Genomic DNA, 27,389 nt, shown 5'->3' on the forward strand with positions numbered 1-27,389 from the left:
TGGACACTGCACATGCTCCTCAATTCTCTAACCTCATTAAAATAAATTATTCTAGGGTTCAGATCAATTATCGTGCAATTCTGGCATTTTCCTAAACACTGCAGAGATGCCCTGATAGAAGAGATCAATAGATCTACAGTGGAATTCTCTAGCATTAATCTCTCACCGTAGAGACTGGCACATGAAGATAGTCATGTGTCTGCATCAGCGGGGCTGGCTGCAGAGCTCTATAGTCGTAGCCCCGCTGACTCAATGGTTGTCTGTGTTTTCTTGATACTCTAAGAGGAGCCTACTCTGGCAAATGGAGATATGTATCAAAAAGAAAAAAAGGCAGCTGTAAATTGAGCAGGCTGTGGCTGTAGAGCCATGCAGCCAGCCCCACTGACAGACACGACAGGTAATCTTTAAGTTACTGCTACTTTGCTACTCGAATGTAAATTTTTGTGAGAAGTTGAAGAAATTGTAGTGTTAACAAGATCACTTACAATTATTTTGAGAGTAGACTAGAGGTAGATAATTACCAACCCATGTTTGACTGATCTGTAATATGGGACCATTAGAGATCTATGGGCCCATACCGTGACTCAATGTTTCTTCAGTTTCATTGCATTGCTTCTAGGGAACAATATGGTGCCACAAGTCTGAGACCTGAATTTACTTCAGATGGATGCCATAATAAGAGGGGCCACTGGTGCTACTAAACTGTGATGTGGGACCACCAGGTTTACTAAGTTTACAGATACAAGAAGATCAGAATTTTATTGTAAATCATTTCTTATACTCACATTCCCCCACATGCTGCTTGTGATACAGAAATTGTTATAGATACTGTCGGTTATCGCCTTCAGTCTTTTGTCCTTGTAATCAAAGCGATTCCCGTAGACTATGGAGCTGATTACATTAGCGACAGCACGAGCCAAGTAAACCGTAAGATTCACTGGAGATCCTAAGCAATGGTCAGAAAGAAACAGTAGCTGATAAGAATTAAAACAGCAGGTTTACAGTTTATATATATATATAGAATGAACCTACATTAAATTTTAAGTCATTGCAAATGCAAATAAATTGCATTTAAGTGGTTTTCCAGGACTAAAGGCCATTTTTATTGCTCAAAATTCGTCCAAATGGCCAAAAGTGAGCAATAATTGTTACATGTAAGTACAAGCATTGTGTACTTTTCATTTGAATGATGGATCTTAGCTCACTTAAAATTAGAGATGAGCGAACGTACTCATCCGAGCTTGATACTCGTTCGAGTATTAGCGTGTTCGAGATGCTCGTTACTCGTAACGAGTACGACGCGATGTTCGGGTTACTTTCACTTTCATCTCTGAGATGTTAGCGCGCTTTTCTGGCCAATTGAAAGACAGGAAAGGCATTACAACTTCCCCCTGTGACGTTCAAGCCCTATACCACCCGCCAGCAGTGAGTGGCTGGCGAGATCAGGTGTCACCCGAGTATAAAAATCGGCCCCTCCCGCGGCTCTCCACAGATGCGCTCTGACATAGAGGAGGGAAAGTGCTATCTTGGTGGAGCTGCTATAGGGAGAGTGTTAGGAGTATTTTAGGCTTCAAGAACCCCAACGGTCCTTCTTAGGGCCACATCTAACCATGTGCAGCGCTGTGGAGGCTGCTTTGTGCAGTGTTGCACATTTTTTTTTTTGGTATATGGGCCGTGCAGAGCATTGCGCCCTGCAGTAATACTCCAGGGACAAAAGTGCGTAGGCAGGGACAGAAGACATATTGATTGAATATAGGCAGTGGGCCTTTGCTAAAAAATTTGGGGCAAAAAATCTATTTGGCCTGCCTGTGACTGTGCTCAGTGTTCTGGGTCTGTCTGTGCTGGGTGTAGTAGTTCTACAAAATCATACGCAGCCAGCTAAGTGTTACAGCAGGCTTGCGCGAAATTATTTCCTGGCTCTGTCTGGGCTGTGAAATCACTGCTGTATTGCAGTCCACAGTGCAACACTCTGCAGTTCTGTGACATACTCCAGGGACAGAAGTGCGTAGGCAGGGACAGAAGACATATTGATTGAATATAGGCAGTGGGCCTTTGCTAAAAAATTTGGGGCAAAAAATCTATTTGGCCTGCCTGTGACTGTGCTCAGTGTTCTGGGTCTGTCTGTGCTGGGTGTAGTAGTTCTACAAAATCATACGCAGCCAGCTAAGTGTTACAGCAGGCTTGCGCCAAATTATTTCCTGGCTCTGTCTGGGCTGTGAAATCACTGCTGTATTGCAGTCCACAGTGCAACACTGCAGTTTTGTGACATACTCCAGGGACAGAAGAAATATTGATTGAATATAGGCAGTGGGCCTTTGCTAAAAAATTTGGGGCAAAAAATCTATTTGGCCTGCCTGTGACTGTGCTCAGTGTTCTGGGTCTGTCTGTGCTGGGTGTAGTAGTTCTACAAAATCATATGCAGCCAGCTAAGTGTTACAGCAGGCTTGCGCCAAATTATTTCCTGGCTCTGTCTGGGCTGTGAAATCACTGCTGTATTGCAGTCCACAGTGCAACACTCTGCAGTTCTGTGACATACTCCAGGGACAGAAGACATATTGATTGAATATAGGCAGTGGGCCTTTGCTAAAAAATTTGGGGCAAAAAATCTATTTGGCCTGCCTGTGACTGTGCTCAGTGTTCTGGGTCTGTCTGTGCTGGGTGTAGTAGTTCTACAAAATCATACGCAGCCAGCTAAGTGTTATAGCAGGCTTGCGCCAAATTATTTCCTGGCTCTGTCTGGGCTGTGAAATCACTGCTGTACTGCAGTCCACAGTGCAACACTGCAGTTTTGTGACATACTCCAGGGACAGAAGAAATATTGATTGAATATAGGCAGTGGGCCTTTGCAAAAAAAATTGGGGCAAAAAATCTATTTGGCCTGCCTGTGACTGTGCTCAGTGTTCTGGGTCTGTCTGTGCTGGGTGTAGTAGTTCTACAAAATCATACGCAGCCAGCTAAGTGTTACAGCAGGCTTGCGCCAAATTATTTCCTGGCTCTGTCTGGGCTGTGAAATCACTGCTGTATTGCAGTCCACAGTGCAACACTCTGCAGTTCTGTGACATACTCCAGGGACAGAAGTGCGTAGGCAGGGACAGAAGACATATTGATTGAATATAGGCAGTGGGCCTTTGCTAAAAAATTTGGGGCAAAAAATCTATTTGGCCTGCCTGTGACTGTGCTCAGTGTTCTGGGTCTGTCTGTGCTGGGTGTAGCAGTTCTACAAAACCCCCAGCAGATAGATACTGTAGGTAGCGTATAATATTGTGTATACTGTTTCCCTCTGGCGGGATGACAGCGATCATGCAACAGAGACAGCAGATGCAGGAAACAATTTTGCGTAAGCCTGCTGTAACGCTTAGCTGCGTATTAATTAGGACTACAACCCCCCGCAGATAGATACTGTAGGCAGCGTATAATATTATGTATACTGTTTCCCTCTGGCGGGATGACAGCGATCATGTAACAGAGACAGCAGATCCAGGAAACAATTTTGCGCAAGCCAGCTGTAACGCTTAGCTGCGTATTAATTAGGACTACAACCCCCAGCAGATAGATACTGTAGGCAGCATATAATATTATGTGTACTGTTTCCCTCTGGCGGGATGACAGCGATCATGTAACAGAGACAGCAGATCCAGGAATCAATTTTGTGCAAGCCTGCTGTAACGCGTTAGGTGCGTATTAATTGGGACTACAACCTCCAGCAGATAGATACTGTAGGCAGCGTATAATATTATGTATACTGTTTCCCTCTGGTGGGATGACAGCGATCATGTAACAGAGACAGCAGATCCAGGAAACAATTTTGCGCAAGCCAGCTGTAACGCTTAGCTGCGTATTAATTAGGACTACAACCCCCAGCAGATAGATACTGTAGGCAGCATATAATATTATGTGTACTGTTTCCCTCTGGCGGGATGACAGCGATCATGTAACAGAGACAGCAGATCCAGGAATCAATTTTGTGCAAGCCTGCTGTAACGCTTAGCTGCGTATTAATTAGGACTACAACCTCCAGCAGATAGATACTGTAGGCAGCGTATAATATTATGTATACTGTTTCCCTCTGGTGGGATGACAGCGATAATGTAACAGACAGCAGATCCAGGAAACAATTTTGCGCAAGCCTGCTGTAACGCTTAGCTGCGTATTAATTAGGACTACAACCTCCAGCAGATAGATACTGTAGGCAGCGTATAATATTATGTATACTGTTTCCCTCTGGCGGGATGACAGCGATCATGTAAAGGAGACAGCAGATGCAGGAAACAATTTTGCGCAAGCCTGCTGTAACGCTTAACTGCGTATTAATTAGGACTACAACCCTCAGCAGATAGAAACTGTAGGCAGTGTATAATATTATGTATACTGTTTCCCTCTGGCAGGATGACTGCGCTGATGTAACAGAGACAGCAGATCTAGGAAACAATTTTGCGCAAGCCTGCTGTAACGCTTAGCTGCGTATTAATTAGGACTACAACCCCCAGAAGATAGATACTGTAGGCAGCGTATAATATTATGTATACTGTTTCCCTCTGGCGGGATGACAGCGCTGATGTAACAGAGACAGCAGATCCAGGAAACAATTCTGCGCAAGCCTGCTGTAACGCTTAGCTGCGTATTAATTAGGACTACAACCCCCAGCAGATAGATACTGTAGGCATCGTATAATATTATGTATACTGTTACCCTCTGGCGGGATGACAACGCTGATGTAACAGAGACAGCAGATCCAGTAAACAAATTTGGCCCAAGCCTGCTGTAACGCTTAGCTGCGTATTAATTAGGACTACAACCCCCAGCAGATAGATACTGTAGGCAGCGTATAATATTATGTATACTGTTTCCCTCTGGCGGGATGACAGCGATCATGTAACAGAGACAGCAGAGCCAGGAAACAATTTTGCGTACGCCTGTAGTGAGACGTAGGTGCGTATGACTGAGCTCGTGGAATTCACAGCGCAGAAGCAGTCAAGTGGCCAAAGGCCAGTAGTAGGCCTTAAGTATTTTGCTTCTATTTTTTTAAAATGCTGAGCTGATACAGCAGACAGATACTGTAGGCAGCGTATAATATTATGTATACTGTTTCCCTCTGGCGGGATGACAGCGCTGATGTAACAGAGACGGCAGATCCAGGAAACAATTTTGCGTAAGCCTGCTGTAACGCGTTAGGTGCGTATTAATTGGGACTACAACCCCCAGCAGATAGATACTGTAGGCAGCGTATAATATTATGTATACTGTTTCCCTCTGGCGGGATGACAGCGCTGATGTAACAGAGACAGCAGATCCAGGAAACAATTTTGCGCAAGCCTGCTGTAACGCTTGCTGCGTATTAATTAGGACTACAACCCCCAGCAGATAGATACTGTAGGCAGCGTATAATATTATGTATACTGTTACCCTCTGGCGGGATGATGGCGATCATGTAACAGAGACAGCAGATCCAGGAAACAATTTTGCGCAAGCCTGCTGTAACGCTTAGCTGCGTATTAATTAGGACTACAACCCCCAGCAGATAGATACTGTAGGCGTCGTATAATATTATGTATACTTTTTCCCTCTGGCGGGATGACAGCGCTGATGTAACAGAGACAGCAGATCCAGGAAACAATTTTGCGCAAGCCTGCTGTAACGCTTAGCTACGTATTAATTAGGACTACAACCCCGAGAAGGTAGATACTGTAGGCAGTGTATAATATTATGTATACTGTTTCCCTCTGGCGGAATGACAGCGCTGATGTAACAGAGACAGCAGATCCAGGAAACAATTTTGCGAAAGCCTGCTATAACGCTTAGCTGCGTATTAATTAGGACTACAACCCCCAGCAGATAGATACTGTAGGCAGCGTATAATATTATGTATACTGTTTCCCTCTGGCGGGATGACAGCGATCATGTAACAGCGACAGCAGATCCAGGAAACAATTTTGTGCAAGCCTGCTGTAACGCTTAGCTGCGTATTAATTAGGACTACAACCCCCAGCAGATACATACTGTAGGCAGCGTATAATATTATGTATACTGTTTCCCTATGGCGGGATAACAGCGCTGATGTAACAGAGACAGCAGATCCAGGAAACAATTTTGCGCAAGCCTGCTGTAACGCTTAGCTGCGTATTAATTAGGACTGCAACCCCCAGCAGATAGATACTGTAGGCAGCGTATAATATTATGTATACTGTTTCCCTTTGGCAGGATGACAGCGATCATGTAACAGAGACAGCAGATCCAGGAAACAATTTTGCGCAAGCCTGCTGTAACGCTTAGCTGCGTATTAATTAGGACTACAACCCCCAGCAGATAGATACTGTAGGCGTCGTATAATATTATGTATACTTTTTCCCTCTGGCGGGATAACAGCGCTGATGTAACAGACAGCAGATCCAGGAAACAATTTTGCGCAAGCCTGCTGTAACGCTTAGCTGCGTATTAATTAGGACTACAACCCCCAGCAGATAGATACTATAGGCAGCGTATAATATTATGTATACTGTTTCCCTCTGGCGGGATGACAGCGCTGATGTAACAGAAACAGCAGATCCAGGAAACAATTTTGCGCAAGCCTGCTGTAACGCTTAGCTGCGTATTAATTAGGACTACAACCCTGCGCAGATAGATACTGTAGGCAGCATATAATATTATGTATACTGTTTCCCTTTGGCGGGATGACAGTGCTGATGTAACAGAAACAGCAGAGCCAGGAAACAATTTTGCGTACGCCTGTAGTGAGACGTAGGTGCGTATGACTGAGCTCGTGGAATTCACAGCGCAGAAGCAGTGAAGTGGCCAAAGGCCAGTAGTAGGCCTTAAGTATTTTGCTTCTATTTTTTTTAAATGCTGAGCTGATACAGCAGACAGATACTGTAGGCAGCGTATAATATTATGTATACTGTTGCCCTCTGGCGGCATGACAGCGCTGATGTAACAGAGACAGCAGATCCAGGAAACAATTTTGCGTAAGCCTGCTGTAACGCTTTGGTGCGTATTAATTGGGACTACAACCCCCAGCAGATAGATACTGTAGGCAGCGTATAATATTATGTATACGGTTTCCCTCTGGCGAGATGACAGCGCTGATGTAACAGAGACAGCAGATCCAGGAAACAATTTTGCGCAAGCCTGCTGTAACGCTTAGCTGCGTATTAATTAGGACTACAACCCCCAGCAGATAGATACTGTAGGCATCGTATAATATTATGTATACTGTTTCCCTCTGGCGGGATGACAGCGCTGATGTAACAGAGACAGCAGATCCAGGAAACAATTTTACGCAAGCCTGCTGTAACGCTTAGCTGCGTATTAATTAGGACTACAACCCCCCGCAGATAGATACTGTAGGCAGCGTATAATATTATGTATACTGTTTCCCTCTGGCAGGATGACAGCGATCATGTAACAGAGACAGCAGATCCAGGAAACAATTTTGCGCAAGCCTGCTGTAACGCTTAGCTGCGTATTAATTAGGACTACAACCCCCAGCAGATAGATACAGTAGGCAGCGTATAATATTATGTGTACTGTTTCCCTCTGGCGGGATGACAGCGCTGATGTAACAGAGACAGCAGATCCAGGAATCAATTTTGCGCAAGCCTGCTGTAACACTCAGCTGCGTATTAATTAGGACTACAACCCCCAGCAGATAGATACTGTAGGCAGCATATAATATTATGTATACTGTTTTCCTCTGGCGGGATGACAGCATTCATGTAACAGAGACAGCAGATCCAGGAAACAATTTTGCGCAAGCCTGCTGTAACGCTTAGCTGCGTATTAATTAGGACTACAACCCCCAGCAGATAGATACTGTAGGCGTCGTATAATATTATGTATACTTTTTCCCTCTGGCGGGATGACAGCGCTGATGTAACAGAGACAGCAGATCCAGGAAACAATTTTGTGCAAGCCTGCTGTAACGCTTAGCTGCGTATTAATTAAGACTACAACCCCCAGCAGATAGATACTGTAGGCAGCGTATAATATTATGTATACTGTTTCCCTCTGGCGGGATGACAGCGCTGATGTAACAGAGACAGCAGATCCAGGAAACAATTTTGCGCAAGCCTGCTGTAACGCTTAGCTGCGTATTAATTAGGACTACAACCCCCAGCAGATAGATACTGTAGGCAGCGTATAATATTATGTATACTGTTTCCCTATGGCTGGATAACAACGCTGATGTAACAGAGATAGCAGATCCAGGAAACAATTTTGCGCAAGCCTGCTGTAACGCTTAGCTGCGTATGAATTAGGACTACAACCCCCAGAAGATAGATACTGTAGGCAGCGTATAATATAATGTATACTGTTCCCCTCTGGCGGGATGACAGCGCTGATGTAACAGAGACAGCAGAGCCAGGAAACAATTTTGCGTACGCCTGTAGTGAGACGTAGGTGCGTATGACTGAGCTAGTGGAATTCACAGCGAAGAATCAGTCAAGTGGCCAAAGGCCAGTAGTAGGCCTTAAGCATTTTGCTTCTATTTTTTTTAAATGCTGAGCTGATACAGCAGACAGATACTGTAGGCAGCGTATAATATTATGTATACTGCTTCCCTCTGGCGGGATGACAGCGATCATGCAACAGAGACAGCAGATCCAGGAAACAATTTTGCGCAAGCCTGCTGTAACGCTTAGCTGCGTATTATTAGGACTACAACCCCCAGCAGATAGATACTGTAGGCAGCGTATAATATTATGTATACTGTTTCCCTCTGGCGGGATGACAGCGCTGATGTAACAGAGACAGCAGATCCAGGAAACAATTTTGCGCAAGCCTGCTGTAACGCTTAGCTGCGTATTAATTAGGACTACAACCCCTAGCAGATAGATACTGTAGGCAGCATATAATATTATGTATACTGTTTCCCTCTGGCGGGATGACAGCGATCTTGTAACAGAGACAGCAGATCCAGGAAACAATTTTGCGCAAGCCTGCTGTAACGCTTAGCTGCGTATTAATTAGGACTACACCCCCCAGCAGATAGATACTGTAGGCAGCATATAATATTATGTATACTGTTTTCCTCTGGCGGGATGACAGCATTCATGTAACAGAGACAGCAGATCCAGGAAACAATTTTGCGCAATCCTGCTGTAACGCTTAGCTGCGTATTAATTAGGACTACAACCCCCAGCAGATAGATACTGTAGGCAGCATATAATATTATGTATACTGTTTTCCTCTGGCGGGATGACAGCGATCATGTAACAGAGACAGCAGATCCAGGAAACAATTTTGCGCAAGCCTGCTGTAACGCTTAGCTGCGTATTAATTAGGACTACAACCCCCAGCAGATAGATACTATAGGCAGCGTATAATATTATGTATACTATTTCCCTCTGGCGGGATGACAGCGCTGATGTAACAGAAACAGCAGAACCAGGAAACAATTTTGCGTACGCCTGTAGTGAGACGTAGGTGCGTATGACTGAGCTAGTGGAATCCACACCGAAGAAGCAGTCAAGTGGCCAAAGGACAATAGTAGGCCTTAAGTATTTTGCTTCTATATTTTTAAAATGCTGAGCTGATACAGCAGACAGATACTGTAGGCAGCGTATAATATTATGTATACTGTTTCCCTCTGGCGGGATGACAGCGATCATGTAACAGAGACAGCAGATCTAGGAAACAGTTTTGCTCAAGCCTGCTGTAACGCTTAGCTGCGTATTAATTAGGACTACAACCCCCAGCAGATAGATACTGTAGGCAGCGTATAATACTATGTATACTGTTTCCCTCTGGCGGGATGACAGCGCTGATGTAACAGAGACAGCAGATCCAGGAAACAATTTTGCGCAAGCCTGCTGTAACGCTTAGCTGTGTATTAATTAGGACTACAACCCCCAGCAGATAGATACTGTAGGCAGCGTATAATAGTATGTATACGATTTCCCTCTGGCGGGATGACGCGATCAATTTTTTGGAAAAAGCCCACTGCGTATATAGCCTGAATATCTGTTTCCCTGCCTCACCAGTACTGCCCCTATACTCTGTACAATGACTGCAGACTGCGGACGCAATGCTCTGCACGGCCGATATACAAAAAAAAAAAAAATGTGCAACACTGCTAAAAGCAGCCTCAATAGTACTTCACACGGTCAGATGTGGCCCTAAGAAGGACCGTTGGGGTTCTTGAAGCCTAAAATAACTCCTAACGCTCTCCCTATAGCAGCAGCACTTTCCCTGAGCTATGTCAGCATGCATCTGTGGCGTGCTGCGGGAGGGGCCGATTTATATACTCGGGTGACACCTGATCTAGCCAGCCACTCACTGCAGGGGGGTGCTATAGGGCTTGAACGTCGCAGGGGGAAGTTGTAATGCCTTCCCTGTCTTTCTATTGGCCAGAAAAGCGCGCTAACGTCTCAGAGATGAAAGTGAAAGTAACTCGAACATCGCGTGGTACTCACCTCTAGTAACGAGCATCTCGAACACTCTAATACTCGAACGAGTATCAAGCTCGGACGAGTACGTTCGCTCATCTCTAATAACAACCAATCACAGTGCAGCTTTCATGTTACCTCAGCAGTAAGAGAAATAACAACCAATCACAGCGCAACTTTTATTCTGCCTCAGCAATATAAAAAATAGCAACCAATCACAGCGCAGCATTCATTTTACCTCAGCAGTATAATATATAGCAATCAATCACAGCACAGCTTTCATGTTGCCTCAGCAGTGTAAGAAATAGCAACCAATCACAGCACAGCTTTTATTTTACCTCAGCATTCTCAATATGCAGCAATTGTCTTGCGAAACGCTCGGCGGATGCATTATTTTGTAGTGGAACACGCATCCCGTTGCTCGTAATGCCTTTTGTTTTTGTGCTTGAGATGGAAATCAAACGCTCTTTGTCTGGGGGCCATAACTGTCGATAATGGATAGTTGTACTATGCCAGTAATATTCCCAGAAGTGTACTCAACAACTTCCTGATTAGATGAATGGTGTAGTAATGCATAAAGGACAGACAGACAGACATACATTCATTTTTATATATATATAGATGACATCAGGAAGTGAGAGAATTAGATTCCATACGTAAAATTTGGACGCTAATTCTTTTGCGCTTAGAATTGAATAATTGACTTGGGACCCATTAGCTTTTCCTATTTATGACATAATCAATGCTTGTGCCAAATTACATTGGGAAGTGAGAGAATTAGATTCCGTACGTTAAATTTGGACGCTAATTCTTTTGCGCTTAGGATTGAATAATAGAGTTGGGACCTATTAACTTTTCCTATTTATGACATAATCAATGCTCGTGCCAAATTTCAAGTTTCTATTACTTATTATTGCGCTTAGAATTGAAAAATCTAGTTGGACCCATTAACTTTTCCTATTTATGACATAATCAATGCTCGTGCCAAATTACATTGGGAAGTGAGAGGATTTGATTACGTACGTAAAATTTGGACGCTAATTCTTTTGCGCTTAGAATTGAATAATCGAGTTGGGACCCATTAGCTTTCCCTATTTATGACATAATCAATGCTCGTGCCAAATTACATTGGGAAGTGAGAGAATTAGATTCCGTACGAAAAATTTGGACGCTTATTCTTTTGCGCTTAGGATTGAATAATTGAGTTGGGACCTATTAACTTTTCCTATTTATGACATAATCAATGCTCGTGCCAAATTTCAACTTTCTATGACATTGGGTAGTGAGAGAATTAGATTACGTACGTAAAATTTGGACGCTAATTCTTTTGCACTTAGAATTGAATAATCGAGTTGGGACCCATTAACTTTTCCTATTTATGACATAATCAATGCTCGTGCCAAATTTCAAGTTTCTATGATATTGGGAAGTGAGAAAATTAGACTCCGTACGTAAAATTTGGACGCTAATTCTTTGGCGCTTAGAATTGAATAATCAAGTTGGGACCCATTAACTTTTCCTATTTATGACATAATCAACGCTCGTGCCAAATTTCAAGTTTCTATGACATTGGGAAGTGATGGAATTAGATTCCGTACGTAAAATTTGGACGCTAATTCTTTTGTGCTTACAATTGAATAATCGAGTTGGGACCCATTAACTTTTCCTATTTATGACATAATCAATGCTCTTGCCAAATTTCATGTTTCTACGACATTGGGAAGTGAGGGAATTGGTGGCAATGATGGAAATCAAACGATCTACGTGGAGGGGGGGCATAACTGTCGACGCTCGCACGCGCGCCATTTATCATAGGATAGTTGTACTGTGCCAGTAATCTTCCCAGGAGTGTACTCAACAACTTCACATAGTTTCATGCCGATCGGATGAATGGTGTAGTAGCGCATAAAAGACAAACAGACAGACAGACACGCAGACAGACACACACCCATACATTTAATTTTATATATATATATATATATATATATAATATATATATATATATATATATATATAGACTAGCGTACCCGTCGCGCGTTGCCGCGAAGACAGACAGACAGACATACATACATTCGTTTTCATATATATTTAGATAACAACCAATCACAGCGCAGCTTTCAAGTTACATCAGCGGTATAATTTATAACAACCAATCACAGTACAGCAGCTTTCATGTTACCTCAGCTTTATAATATATAGCAACCAATCACAGCACAGCTTTCATGTTACCTCGGCAGTATAAGAAACAGCAACCAATCACAGCACAGCTTTCATTTTACCTCAGCAGTATAAGAAATTGCAACCAATCACAGCACAGCTTTCATTTTACCTCAGCATTCTCAATATCCAGCAATTGTCTTGCGAAACGTTCGGCGGATGCATCATTTTGTAGTTGAACACGCATCCCGTTGCTCGTAATGCCTTTTGCTTTTGTGCTTGAGATGGAAATCAAACGATCTTTGTCTGGGGGGAATAACCTGGACGATGCTCGCAGGATCGTTGTACTATGCCAGTAATCTTCCCAGGAGTGTACTCAACAACTTCCCAAAGTTTCATGGCGATTAGATGAATGGTGTAGTAGCGCAAAAAGGACAGACAGACATACATTCCTTTTTATATAAATAGATGACATCAGGAAGTGAGAGAATTAGATTCCGTACGTAAAATTTGGACGCTAATTATTTTGCACTTAGAATTGAATAATTGAGTTGGGACCTATGAACTTTTCCTATTTATGACATAATCAATGCTCGTGCCAAATTTCAAGTTTCTATGAAATTGGGAAGCGAGAAAATTAGATTCCGTACATAAAATTTGGACACTAATTATTTTGCGCTTAGAATTGAATAATCGAGTTGGGACCCATTACCTTTTCCTATTTATGACATGATCAATGCTTGTGCCAAATTTCAAGTTTCTATGACATTGGGAAGTGAGAAAATTACATTCTGTACATAAAATTTGGACGCTAATTCTTTGGCGCTTAGAATTGAATAATTGAGTTGGGACTAGAGATGAGCAAAGTGCTCGGCCACGCCCCTTTTTCGCCCGAATATCGCGATTTCCGAGTACTTCCGTACTCGGGCGAAAAAATTCGGGGGGCGCCGTGGCGGCACGGGGGGTAGCAGTGGGGGGGGGGGGGAGAGGGAGAGAGAGAGGGCTCCCCCCTGTTCCCCGCTGCTACCCCCTGCACCGCCTCCCCCCTGTTCCCCGCTGCTACCCCCCGCACCGCCACGCCTCTCCCCGCACCCCGAATCTTTTTACCCGAGTACTGAAGTACTCGAAAATGGCGGTACTCGGGCGTGTAAGTACTCGAAACGAGTATGTTCGCTCATCTCTAGTTGGGACCCATTAACTTTTCCTATTTATGACATAATCAATGCTCATGCCAAATTTCAAGTTTCTATGACATTGGGAAGCGAGAAAATTAGATTCCGTACGTAAAATTTGGACGCTAATTCTTTGGCGCTTAGAATCGAGCTGGGACCCTTAAACGTTTGCTATTTGTGACATAATCAATGCCCGTGCCAAATTTCATGTTCCTTTGACATTAGTAAGTGAGAAAATTAGATTCCGTACGTAAAATTTGGACACTAATTATTTTGCGCTTAGAATCGAATAATCGAGTTGGATCCCACTATCTTTTCCTAATTATGCCATAATCAATGCTCGTTCTAAATTTCAAGTTTCTATGACATTGGGAAGTGAGAGAATTAGATTCCATATGTAAAATTTGGACGCTAATTCTTTTGCGCTTAGAATTGAATAATCAGGTTTGGACTCATTACATTTTCCTATTTATGACATAATCATTGCTCGTGCCAAATTTCAAGTTTCTATGACATTGGGAAGTGAGAGAATTAGATTCCGTACGTAAAATTTGGACGCTAATTCTTTTGCGCTTATAATTGAATAATTGAGTTGGGACCTATAAACTTTTCCTATTTATGACATAATCAATGCTCATGCCAAATTTCAAGTTTCTATGACATTGGGAAGCGAGAAAATTAGATTCCGTACGTAAAATTTGGACGCTAATTCTTTGGCGCTTAGAATTGAATAATCGAGTTGGGACCCATTAACTTTTCCTATTTATGACATAATCAGTGCTCGTGCCAAATTTCATGTCTCTACGACATCGCGAAGTGAGAGAATTAGTGGCAGTGATGGAAATCAAACGATCTACATGGGGGGGTGTAACTGTCGACGACGCTCGCACACGCGCCATTTATCATAGCATAATTGTACTATGCCTATAATCTTCCCAGGAGTGTACGCAACAACTTCCCAAAGTTTCATGGCGATCGGATGAATGGTGTAATAGCGCATAAAGGACAAACTTACAGACAGACACGTAGACATACATTCAATTTTATATATATAGACTAGCTTACCTGTCGCGCATTGCTGCGAAGACAGACAGACATACATTCGTTTTTATATATCTAGATAACAACCAATCACAGCGCAGCTTTTTTAGGTTACCTCAGTGGTATAATATATAACAACCAATCACAGCGCAGCTTTCATGTTACCTCAGCTTTATAATATATAACAGCCAATCACAGGACAGCTTATATCTTACCTCAGCAGTATAAAATATAACAACCAATCACAGTGCAGCTTTCATGTTACGTCAGCGGTATAATATATAACAACTAAAGATGAGCGAACGTACTCGTAATGAGTACTTACGCACCCGACTACCGCCATTTTCGAGTACTTCTGTACTCGCGCGTAAAGATTCGGGGGGCGCCGGGGGGCGGGGAGAGGCGCGGCGGTGCGGGGGGTAGCAGCGGGGAACAGGGGGGAGCCCTCTCTCTCTCCCTCTCCCCCCCCACTCCCCGCCGCAACCCCCCACGGCGCCCCCCGAATTTTTTCGCCCGAGTACGGAAGTACTCGAAAATCGCGGTACTCGGGCGAAAAATGGGCGGGGCCGAGCACGTTCGCTCATCTCTAATAACAACCAATCACAGCACAGCTTTCATGTTACCTCAGCAGTAAGAGAAATAACGACCAATCACAGCGCAACTTTTATTCTGCCTCAGCAATATAAAAAATAGCAACGAATCACAGCGCAGCATTCATTTTACCTCAGCGGTATAATATATAGCAACCAATCACAGCACAGCTTTTATTTTACCTCAGCATTCTCAATATCAAGGAATTGTCTTGTGATATGTTCGGCGGATGCATCATTTTGTAGTTGAACACGCATCCCGTTGCTCGTAATGCCTTTTGCTTTTGTGCTTGAGATGGAAATCAAACGATCTTTGTCTGGGGGGACATAACTCTCGACGACGCTCGCACACACGCGCGCCACCTATCGTAGGATAAATGTACTATGCCAGTAATCTTCCCAGGAATGTACTCAACAACTTCCCATTAACTTTTCCTATTTATAACATAATCAATGCTCGTGCCAAATTTCAAGTTTCTATTACATCGGGAAGCGAGAAAATTCAATTCCGTACGTAAAATTCGGACGCCAATTGTTTTGCGCTTAAAATTGAATAATCGAGTTGGGACCCATTAACTTTTCCTATGTATGACATAATCAATGCTCGTGTCAAAATTCGAGTTTCTATTACATTGGGAAGCGAGAGTATTCGATTCCGTACGTAAAATTTGGACGCTAATTCTTTTGCGCATAGAATTGAATAATCGAGTTGGGACCGATTAGCTCTTCCTATTTATGACATATTCAATGCTCGTGCCAAATTTGGAGTTTCTATGACATTGGGAAGCGAGAAAATTAGATTCCGTACGTAAAATTTGGACGCTAATTCTTTGGCGCATAGAATTGAATAATCGAGTTGGGACCCATTAGCGTTTCCTATTTGTGACATATTCAATGCTCGTGCCAAATTTCAAGTTTCTATGTGAGAAAATTACATTCCGTACGTAAAATTTGGACACTCAGGCCTTAGTCAGACGGGCGTTTTTAGCCGCGATTTGCGCATGCGCATGCGTCCGGCGATTTTTTAAAACCATTGCTTTGCAATGGTATCGGACACATGAGCGCTTTTTATGCGCTCGTCCGATAAATTATAGAACAAAAAAATCGCAGATTGCACCTATCTGCGATCTGCGATTCCTGTTCTCTTCTGTATATGCGCTCAACGGGGCCGGCGGCAGCAGCGCCGACCCCACTGAGAACATATAGAAGACAAATCATTCTCTGCCACAGCTGTAACAGCTGTGGCAGAGAAGAACGATGTTTGCCCATTCAATTCAATGGAGCGGCAATACAGCCGCTCCATTGAAAGCAATGGGCTGCCGGCGTGCGCGGGGTGAATTGTCGGGAAGGGGTTAAATATATAAGCCCTTCCCTGCAATTCATCCTAAAATGTGTTAAAATAAAAAAAAAATTGTATACTCACCTTTCCGCTGCAGCCGGAGTCCAGCCGCGGCCGCTGTCAGTTCTCCTGAACTGCTTCTCGGCACTATTCAGCCAGCGGGGCTTTAAAATCCCCGCCTGCTGAATGATCTGCCTCTGATTGGTCACAGCCCTGACCAATCAGAGGCTGAAAACATGAATTCATGAATGGGTGAGTGACTGCTGCCTCTCAGTGCTGAGCCAATCAGGGGCAGGTCTGACTCACATCCACTCATGAATTCATGAATGGGTGTGAGTGAGGCATGCCTCTGATTGGCTCAGCGCTGAGCCAATCAGGGGGCAGGTCTGACTCACACCCCCTACACACCCACTGCAGGACGGCCGCACGGAGCTCCGGCTGCCGGCAGAAGGTGAGTATACAATTTTTTTTTTATTTTTACACATTTTAGGATGAATTGCAGGTAAGGGCTTATATATTTAAGCCCTTACCGACAATTCATCCCGGGCTCGCCCGCAGCGCATTGCTTTCAATGGAGACGGCAGTATTGCCGTCTCCATTGAATGCAATGCGCTGGACAGCTCCGGCCCGTTTCTAATGAAACGCGGCTAGGAGCAGATTTTCGGGCGATTTGCGGGCAACTTGCGCGCACCGGTCACGCGATTTGCGGATGCGCATCCGTCATGCGATCCGCAAATTGTGCGAAAAAACGCCCGTCTCACTAAGGCCTCATTCTTTTGCGCATTGAATTGAATAATCAAGTTGGGACCCATTAGCTTTTCCTATTTCTGACATAATCAATGCTCCTGCCAAATTTCACGTTTCTATTACATTGGGAAGCGAGAAAATTTGATTCCGTACGTAAAATTTGGACGCTAATTCTTTGGCGCTTACAATTGAATAATCGAGTTGGGACCCATTAGCTTTTCCTATTTATGACATAATCAATGCTCGTGCCAAATTTCATGTTTCTACGACATTGGGAAGTGAGAGAATTAGTGGCAGTGATGGAAATTGAACGATCTAAGTGGGGGGGGGGGCGTAACTGTCGACGACGCACGCACGCGCGCCATTTATCGTAGGATAGTTGTACTATGCCTATAATCTTCCCAGGAGTGTACTCAACAATTTCCCAAAGTTTCATGCCGATCGGATGAATGGTGTAGTAGCGCATAAAGGACAAACACACACACAGACAGACAGACATACACGCATACATTCAATTTTATATATATAGACTAGCTTACCCGTCGCGCGTTGCTGCGAAGACACCGACATACATTCATTCGTTTTTATATATCTAGATAACAACCAATCACAGCGCAGCTTTCATGTTACCTTAGCAGTAAGAGAAATAACAACCAATCACAGTGCAACTTTTATTCTGCCTCAGCAATATAAAAAATAGCAACCAATCACAGTGCAGCTTTCATGTTACCTCTGCGGTATTATATATAGCAACCAATCACAGCGCAGCTTTCATGTTACCTCAGTGGTATAATATATAACAACGAAACGCAGCACAGCTTTCATGCAACCTCAGTAGTATAAGAAATAGCCACCAATCACAGCACAGCTTTCATGTTACCTCAGCAGTATAAGAAATAGCAACCAATCACAGCACAGCTTTCATTTTACCTCAGCATTCTCAATATCCAGCAATTGTCTTGCGAAACGTTCGGCGGATGCATCATTTTGTAGTTGAACATGCATCCCGTTGCTCGTAATGCCTTTTGCTTTCATGCTTGAGATGGAAATCAAACGATCTTTGTCTGGGGGGCATAACTGTCGACGATGCTCGTACGCGCAGCACCTATCGTAGGATAGTTGTACTATGCCTATAATCTTCCCAGGAGTGTACTCAGCAACTTCCCAAAGTCTCATGGCAATTGGATGAATAGTGTAGTAATGCATAAAGGACAGACAGACAGACATACATTCATTTATATATATCAGGAAGTGAGAAAATTACATTCCATACGTAAAATTTGGACGCTAATTCTTTTGCGCATAGAATTGAATAATCGAGTTGGGACCCATTAACTTTTCCTATTTATGGCATAATCAATGCCCGTGCCAAATTTCAAGTTTCTATGTGAGAAAATGACATTCCGTACGTAAAATTTGGACGCTAATTCTTTTGCGCATAGAATCGAATAATCGACTTGGGACCCATTAGCTTTTCCTATTTATGACATATTCAATGCCCGTGCCAAATTTCAAGTTTCTATGTGAGAAAATTACATTCCGTACGTAAAATTTGGACGCTAATTCTTTGGCGCATAGAATCGAATAATCGAGTTGGGACCCATTAGCGTTTCTTATTTATGACATATTCAATGCCCGTGCCAAATTTCAAGTTTCTATGTGAGAAAATTAGATTCCGTACGTAAAATTTGGACGCTAATTCTTTGGCGCATAGAATTGAATAATCAAGTTGGGACCCATTAGCGTTTGCTATTTATGACATATTCAATGCCCGTGCCAAATTTCAAGTTTCTATGACATTGGGAAGCGAGAAAATTAGATTCCGTACGTAAAATTTGGACGCTAATTCTTTGGCGCCTAGAATTGAATAATCGGGTTGGGACTCATTACCTTTTCCTATTTATGACATAATCATGGCTCGTGCCAAGTTTCTATGACATTGGGAAGTGAGAGAATTAGATTCCGTACGTAAAATTTGGACACTAATTCTTTGGCGCTTAGAATTGAATAATTGAGTTGGGACCCATTAACTTTTCTTATATCTGACATAATCAATGCTCGTGCCAAATTTCAAGTTTCTATGACATCGCGAAGTGAGAGAATTAGTGGCAGTGATGGAAATCAAACAATCTACTTGGGGGGGGCGCAACTGTTGACGACGCTCGCACGCACGCCATTTATCGTAGGATAGTTGTACTATGCCTATAATCTTCCCAGGAGTGTACTCAGCAACTTCCCAAAGTTTCATGGCGATCGGATGAATGGTGTAGTAGCGCATAAAGGACAAACTTACAGACAGACACGTAGACATACATTCAATTTTATATATATAGATGATTTAAATTATATTCTTTTTAAGGACACTAGGAAAGCATGTGGGAGTTTATGACATAGTTATAAGGTAACCCCTTAGTGACCACCCCATAGACTTTTTATGTCCTGCTTTAGTCAGCTTTAATCCCCAGGGCCATAAAAAACATGCTCATTCTTGGGATTAAAACCACGTGGGCTGTGAACGTAACAGCTTCATGCTGTTAGTTACATGATCATGGATACCGGCGATCACATAATAGTATAAAAAAAGTAAATAAAAGTTAAAGATCCCAATAGCACAGGAATATAAAATGCAAAGAGAAATAGGGGGAAATACAAGCTTGGATCGGTATATTGATAATTAGAAAAGGAATCTTCAATCAGATTTTTCTGACACAAGTAAGGGGTTGTATGTTAACAGGATATGTTGCTTGGAGAAATAGAGAGATATCCAGTTTAAACTTATGAATCATACCTATTATGCTTTTAACATTCCACTTGAAAAGTACTTTGGAGATTATAGACAGCAATACCCTAAATGTAGAATGCTAAAAAGCAGATCTGATGCAATATTTTTTTATCTTGTCCTAAGATAATAATTAGAGATGAGCGAGTATACTCGCTAAGGCACATTACTCGAGCGAGTAGTGCCTTAGCTAAGTGTCTACCGGCTCGCCTCTAAAGATTTGGGGGCCAGCGCGGGTGACAGGTGAGTTGCGGCGGGGAGCGGGGGGTAGTGGGGGGGAAAGAGGGAGAGAGAGATCTCCCCTCCATTCCTCCCCGCTCTCCCCCGCTGCTCCCTGCCCCCCGCCGGCCCCGGAATCTTTAGAGACAAGCGGGGAGATACTCGGCTAAGGCACTACTCGCTCGAGTAATGTGCCTTAGCGAGTATACTCGCTCATCTCTAATAATAATATTTTAGGAGAAGATCATGGAACTAGTAAGAATGATTCAGGGATATAATCTTACTTTAAATCCTTCAACTTGTATGTTTCACTTTGAAGACAACGGTAATAGTAAAGTACCAATCCATTGGCATAACTATATGGAATGCAGGGGATGTGGTTGCACTATGTATTACCTCAAAACACTCTATGCAAAACTTCCAAGTGACTCATTAAAAGTAAGTAAATATATGGTTGTAATAATGAATATTTTTTTTTTTAAATATTGAATTTTTATTGGCATTTGAATAACATAAATTATACAAGTATCAATGGTTACAAACAAATGAGATGCTGAAAAGCATAGTACACAAAGGCTCTTGTCTTATTAAATGTGGGAGGGGGGAGGGGGAAAGGGGAAAGGCATAGGTGGGGGGAAGGGGAACAGGGGAGGGGGGGGGGGCAAAAGCCCCAATTGGTGCAAAGTTGAAATAATAATCACGCAATGTGTAACCAAGCTTAGATAAGCTGTCCAAGTCAAGTATATACTTTTGTTGATTCTTTGAATATCAAAACAAGAATTTAACATAACATAACATTTGGCAGGCCACACAGTCCTAAATTACGATGTTTTCCATATTCCCCAGACCTCTTTATGTTTCTTTAAAGAACCATCCCTTAATGCCAACCATTTTTCGAATAGTTGCTGTTCCGCCATACGGTCCTTGAATTCATTATAGGAAGGAGGGATAGGGGATCTCCAACGGCTGGCTATAATTGCCTTGGCCGTCATCAGAGCGTGGGCCAGCAGATATCTAGTGTTTGGGGGATGCTTATTTAAGTCTATTAAGAGTAAGATCATTTTTGGTATTCTGTCTATGTGGGTGTTCAGTGTTTTTTCTAAGAGATTCAGAATTGGAGTCCAATAATTATTTAATTTGGCGCATGACCAAAAGATGTGGGTCAGTGTGCCCATTTGGCCGCATTCTCTCCAACATCTATCATTGCCGTGATGGAGTCTCGAGGCCAGTAGGCTGGGCGTGAAGTACCATCTCAAATTGATTTTAATCTGAGTTTCCAGAATACCCATTCCCTTGGTGGAACCGCACGCTGTTTTATATGCTGATTCCCATGTTTCTGTTGTTATTTTTTCCTTTAGTTCTTTTTCCCAGTTAAGAATGTGGGATTTTTTTTTTTAGAGTGATGTTGCCAGACATTGTATCATAAAAATACCTCGTTTCAGATTTACCTTTTACAGGGGGGGGGTCGTAATTTTCCCAAGGACAAGTCTAGAAATTTTAGCGTTGTGTATGGGGTGTTTCTTTAAGAAGGCAGACACTCTTGCATATTTAAACATGTCACTGTCGGTTAATTTGAATTCTGAGCGAACGCTTGTGAATGATTTCACTCCCTTATTAGTGACGAGCATATCTACTGTTTTAATGCCTTTCTGCCTCCAGGGTTCTAATTTTATGTCAGGTATGAATACATTTAGTATTTCCAGAGGGAGATCTGGTATCCTGCAGAGATCCTGTGACGTCGCTTTTTTTGAGTATTCCCCCCAGATCCCCATGGAGGCCACTACCATTGGAGAGGGGTCCTTTAATATAATTTTTAGATCAGGATGGGAACACGATGTTGCAAGAGAGGCCGCTAATAGTAATAGGTTCCCCTTAGGGGGGTTGATGCAAGAGATTTCCATGCCCACCCAAGCCATAACCCCGTCCTCCCTCACCCAGTTTCGAGTCTGGTTCAAAATGATTGCTTTGAAGTAACTCCTTATGTCGGGTATGTCGGCGCCACCTCTTCTGCGATGGAGAGACAGGATGGGGAGGGCTATACGCGGTCTGCCTCCAGGCCAGATGAAATCCGTCAGCTGGCGTTGTAATTTTTTGAGGGTATTAATTGAAATCGGAATCGGCAGAACTCTAAACAGATACAAAATTTTTGGGAGGATTTTCATTTTGTACGTCATTATTTTACCTAGCCACGAAAGTCTAAGCTCCGAGAGGTAGTCTAGCTCTTTTTGAATTGTTTTCATGAGTGGTACAAAATTTGTGGCTTCTAAATTTTTTATGTTCGCTGTTATTATTGTGCCCAGGTATGGGATACCGTCAGAGCTCCATTCAAATGAGAATTCTGTCTGAAGGGCCCTTTTTAGGTCTTTTGTAATGTTGAGTCCCAATATCTTTGATTTGCTAATATTTAGTTTGTAGTACGAAATCTTTGAGTATTGATGTAGAATGTGGTATGCTGCTCTCAGGGATTCTAGAGGGGAGGACATCGTGAGGACTATATCGTCCGCAAACAGGCCGATCTTGTGTTGGCGAAAGCTGTGTGGGATACCTTTTATCTCTGGAGAAGTTCTGATTGCCTCTGCCAGCGGCTCCACCATTAGGATATACAATATGGGGGAAAGTGGACAGCCCTGGCGGGTGCCATTGGTTATTATAAATTTGTCCGACAATACCCCATCAATCAAGACTCTAGCAGACGGGCAGGAGTACAGGGCCCGGACAGCGCGAATCCCCCCCTCCCCGAGGCCAAATTTCGCCAAAGTTTGGAAGGCGTACCCCCAATGGACCCTATCAAACGCTTTTTCTGCGTCTAAGGCCAGTATGATGGCCGATAAGTTGGAGCTATTTGTAGAGTGGATAAGGTTAAGAAGCCTCCTCGCGCCGTCCGAAGCCTGCCGCCCCTTCACAAATCCCGCCTGGTCAGAGTGCACCACATCTGGGAGAACATTGAGCAGTCTGTTGGCCAATATCTTTGCGTAAATCTTGGTATCTGTGTTAAGCAGAGAGATTAGCCTAAAATTTGCAGGGTCGTTTGGCTCTTTACCCTGTTTAGGAAGCACAACTACAGTAGCTTGGAGCATTTCCTCCGGGAAGACTCCCCTAGACATCACTGAATTGAGGGTATTCCCCAAATGTGGCGCCAGACTGTCCGCGAACAACCTATAATATTCGGATGAGAAGCCGTCTGGCCCTGGGGCCTTCTGGCCTCTCATAGAAGAGATTGTCTCCAGTAGTTCCGGAACCGAGATTGGGCTTTCCAAGGTATTTGTCAGAGATCTATCTATTTGCGGAAGGTCTATTTTGTTCAGGAAATTCCCAATGCTCTCCTCTGTGGGGTGGGGAATTAGCGGGTCCTCTTTTAGATTATAAAGACTGCTGTAATATGATCGGAATGTTTCCAGTATTTGATCTGGGTGAGTTATTTTGTGTTCTTTTTTCTGGGAATTCCAAACATATGGAATGGAGGCCTTGACTATTTTTCTTTTGACCCTGTTAGCCATCCATTTAGTTGGTTTGTTGGTTGAGGAGTAGATATTGGCCCGGTGGGAGGTGATCTCTCTATCAAAGTCTCCCTGTAGGACCCTGCGTAGTTCTAGTCTAGTATTAAACAGCTCAGAGTATAGTTCTTGGGTAGTTTTGGTTTGTAGTTGTTTTTCTAGGGTTTGGATTTTTTGCATTAATGTGTCCATGTTTTTCTGTTTTTCTCTTTTGTATTTGGCCCCTATTTTGATAAGAATGCCTCTCATGTAGGCTTTATGGGCCAGCCATAGAATTTCAGGGTCCATACCTGGCGTATCGTTTGATATAAAGTAAGATTTTATTTCTTCTTGTATCTCTTTTTGAATTTTGGGGAGTTTCATTAAAAAGGTATTATTCCTCCACATTTTATTTGTCTGACGATTTGCTCCAAATGCTAGGGAAGTCGTTATCGGAGCATGGTCCGACCACGTTATTGTTCCCACATTTGCCTCGACCACCGAGCCAATAAGTGACTTGTCCACCAAACTAAGATCAATGCGGGAAAAAGATCTATGTCTAGGTGAGAAGAAAGAGAATTCTTTTGAGGAAGCATTAAGACACCTAAAGGTGTCATATAGCGCCGCTCCTCTGATCCATCCATTTAAGGATCTGCTTCCTCTAGTCTCACGGGATGAGGTGTCCAATTGTCTATCCGGGGCCAGGTTGAAGTCGCCATTAATAATTAATGCTCCTCTTACTACACGTTTTATTTTTTTTTGCAGCTTATTTAGAAAGCTTATCTGTTTTGAATTCGGGACATACACATTCACTATGGTGAGATGTGTGTTTTTTAGGGATCCCCCCAAGATTATATACCTTCCCTTTGGGTCGCAAATTTGTAAAGCTATATTAAATGGGACCGATTCTTTGAATGCAATCATTACTCCTGCTTGTTTTTTCCCCGCGCATGCGTGTATTATCTGAGGAAATTTTTTATGTGACATTCTGTATCTATCTGTGTCTAATAGGTGCGTCTCCTGTATACATACTACGTCCGCGCCGAGACGACAGGCCTCCTTCCATACTGCGTTTCTTTTAAAGGGGGTGTTCAGGCCGTTGGCGTTCTGTGACATCATTTTGACTGACATTTTCTCTTGAGATTGCTTCTGTAGAGGAGGGACCGGGGATGGAGAAACCTGTGTGACACTGCCGGAAAACAAAAACTACAAGAACATATAAAAAACATATGCATAACAACATGCTTGAAAGGTTGCAAAAATTTTGAGGTCAACCTTTGTCGGTGGTAGTCCTCAGCTCTATGGGCAAAGGATGATGCGCAGCATAAAAACCACCAACCCAACAACGCTCCAAAGCGGGCCAGATGGTTGTGCCCAGAGGAATTGCTGTCATCAGGGTACGGTTTTGACCAGGGTGTAGCACAAGCTTGCGCCTGCGTTTCCATTTGGGGGGGGGAGATAAGTCTCTTGTGGTGAGAAGACTCCTGTACGCTTAGTTCTAAGCGAGGTAAAGGGAACAGTCACTATTCCTAGGTTTCCAAACACAGTTCACCGTGCTGTTAGGTGGTGTACTTCTTGGTACGGATGTCCGAGTTGCGTAGGTCGCCTCCGCTCTGAGACGCTGTATTTTGGTCATGGCACTTTAGACCCCAGGATTTTAACATCTCGGCAGCAGAGGAGGGGTTTAGGAGGACATGTGTAGCATTTGCTCTGGAGACGATCAGTTTTGTAGGGAAGCCCCATCTGTAAGGGACGTTGGCCTCCCTGAGCGCTGCTGTTATCTTGGCAAATCCTCTCCTTGCCTCCATTGTAGCCTGTGACAAATCAATAAAGATGCGGAGCTCTGAATAAGGGCTTGGGAGAACTTTCAACCTCCTCACGGCGGTCATCAAAGCCTCCTTGGTGCTGAAGTGATGAATGCGTATAATAATGTCTCTCGGAGTGTTTTCCTTAAGGAATTTTGGGAGAGGGAGTCTGTGAGCTCTATCGATTTTTAACTCCTGCTCTGGGACCTCAGGTAGTATTTTGCGGAGAAATCGTGTCACAAAGCTCATAATTTCTGCATTGGTTACTTTTTCGGAGACTCCTCTTATTTTGACATTATTACGGCGATTTCTGTCTTCGAGATCGGTTAGTTTTTGCTGTAGTCTGGTTACATTTGCCTCCAGGTCGTAATGGGCATCTATTAGGGAGTTGTGGGACTTCACCAGTTCTCCCATTTTTGTCTCGGTTTTTTCTATGCGGGTATTAACTTCTTTAACTGATGAATCAACGTAGGAAGTTAGATTTTTTATATCTAGCTGAATAGTGTTGCGAAGAGCCATAACGATCTCTTTAATATACAGCTCTGATGCAGGTTTGTTAGATGCTGAGAGGTCAGCTAAGCTGTTTTCTCCCTGGGAGCTGGCAGTGTTGTTTTGTGAGGGGGAGTTAGTTTGGCAGGGGACGTCCGACATTTTCTGCTTTTGCTTTTCTGGACTGTCTGTGGGTGAGAAGGGGGGGGGGGGCAGCAGCCGCATGTCTGTCGCCATTTTGTGTTTTTTGTCCCCTTTAGTGTTTCTTCCCTCACCCTGAGAGCCCCGAGCCTGACATATATGGTGTGATTTTGCTCTCACTGATGTGTCCTCTTGTAAGAAGCTATGTACAAGTGGCTCACCTGCCTCTGCAGCGCTCCGGACGGCTCGTCTCTCCTCCGTCTGCTCCTGGCATTCTGCCAGCTCCTCCGGTGTTTTGACAGGTGCAGCAGAGCGCTCGGGGGAGAAGTCCTGCTGATCTCTGTGTGCCGACGGCTCACCTGCCGCTGCAGCGCTCCGGGCGGCTCGTCCCTCCTCCTTCTGCTTCTGGCATTCTGCCAGCTCCTCCGGTGCCTTGACAGGTGCAGCAGAGCGCTCGGGGAAGAAGTTACGCTGATCGCCGTGTGCCGGCGGCTCACCTGCCGCTGCAGCGCTCCGGACGCTTTTCCTCTCTCTCATCAGCTCTCCGCCCTCCGACAGCTCCTCCGGCGCCATGACAGGTGAGGCAGCGCGCGCGGGAAAGAAATCCTCTTATCTCGCCGGCTTCCCTCTGGTGATTCTTTTTCTTGGCATCCCCAGATGCCAGGGGTATTAACTGGAGTAATGGACCGTTTTACTCCTTTCCTCCGTAGCTTTAAAGTTGCTGGGAGTCGTAATTTCAACAAAGCGAGAGCTCAAGCGTCTGCTCCGGAGCCTCACCAAGCCACGCCCCCCGTAATAATGAATATTTTGAAACATTGGATTTCTTACAGTATATCAGTAGATGGAGTTTAGGAAGATCTACAGACTAAAGTAAAAAAAGAGGAGAAAGATCTGGCTTCAACTAGTCAAAAGGTCCATTAGCAATTCAAAGATAAATGGCCATAACATTCATGAAACACTTTTTACAAAAAAAGAGCATGCAAGTTTAATTATTGCATTCATTTATAGTTAAAGGGGTTGTCCCGCGGCAGCAAGTGGGTCTATACACTTCTGTA

This window comes from Eleutherodactylus coqui, unplaced genomic scaffold (assembly GCF_035609145.1).
Source record: "Eleutherodactylus coqui strain aEleCoq1 unplaced genomic scaffold, aEleCoq1.hap1 HAP1_SCAFFOLD_82, whole genome shotgun sequence".
Lineage (NCBI taxonomy): Eukaryota > Metazoa > Chordata > Amphibia > Anura > Eleutherodactylidae > Eleutherodactylus > Eleutherodactylus coqui.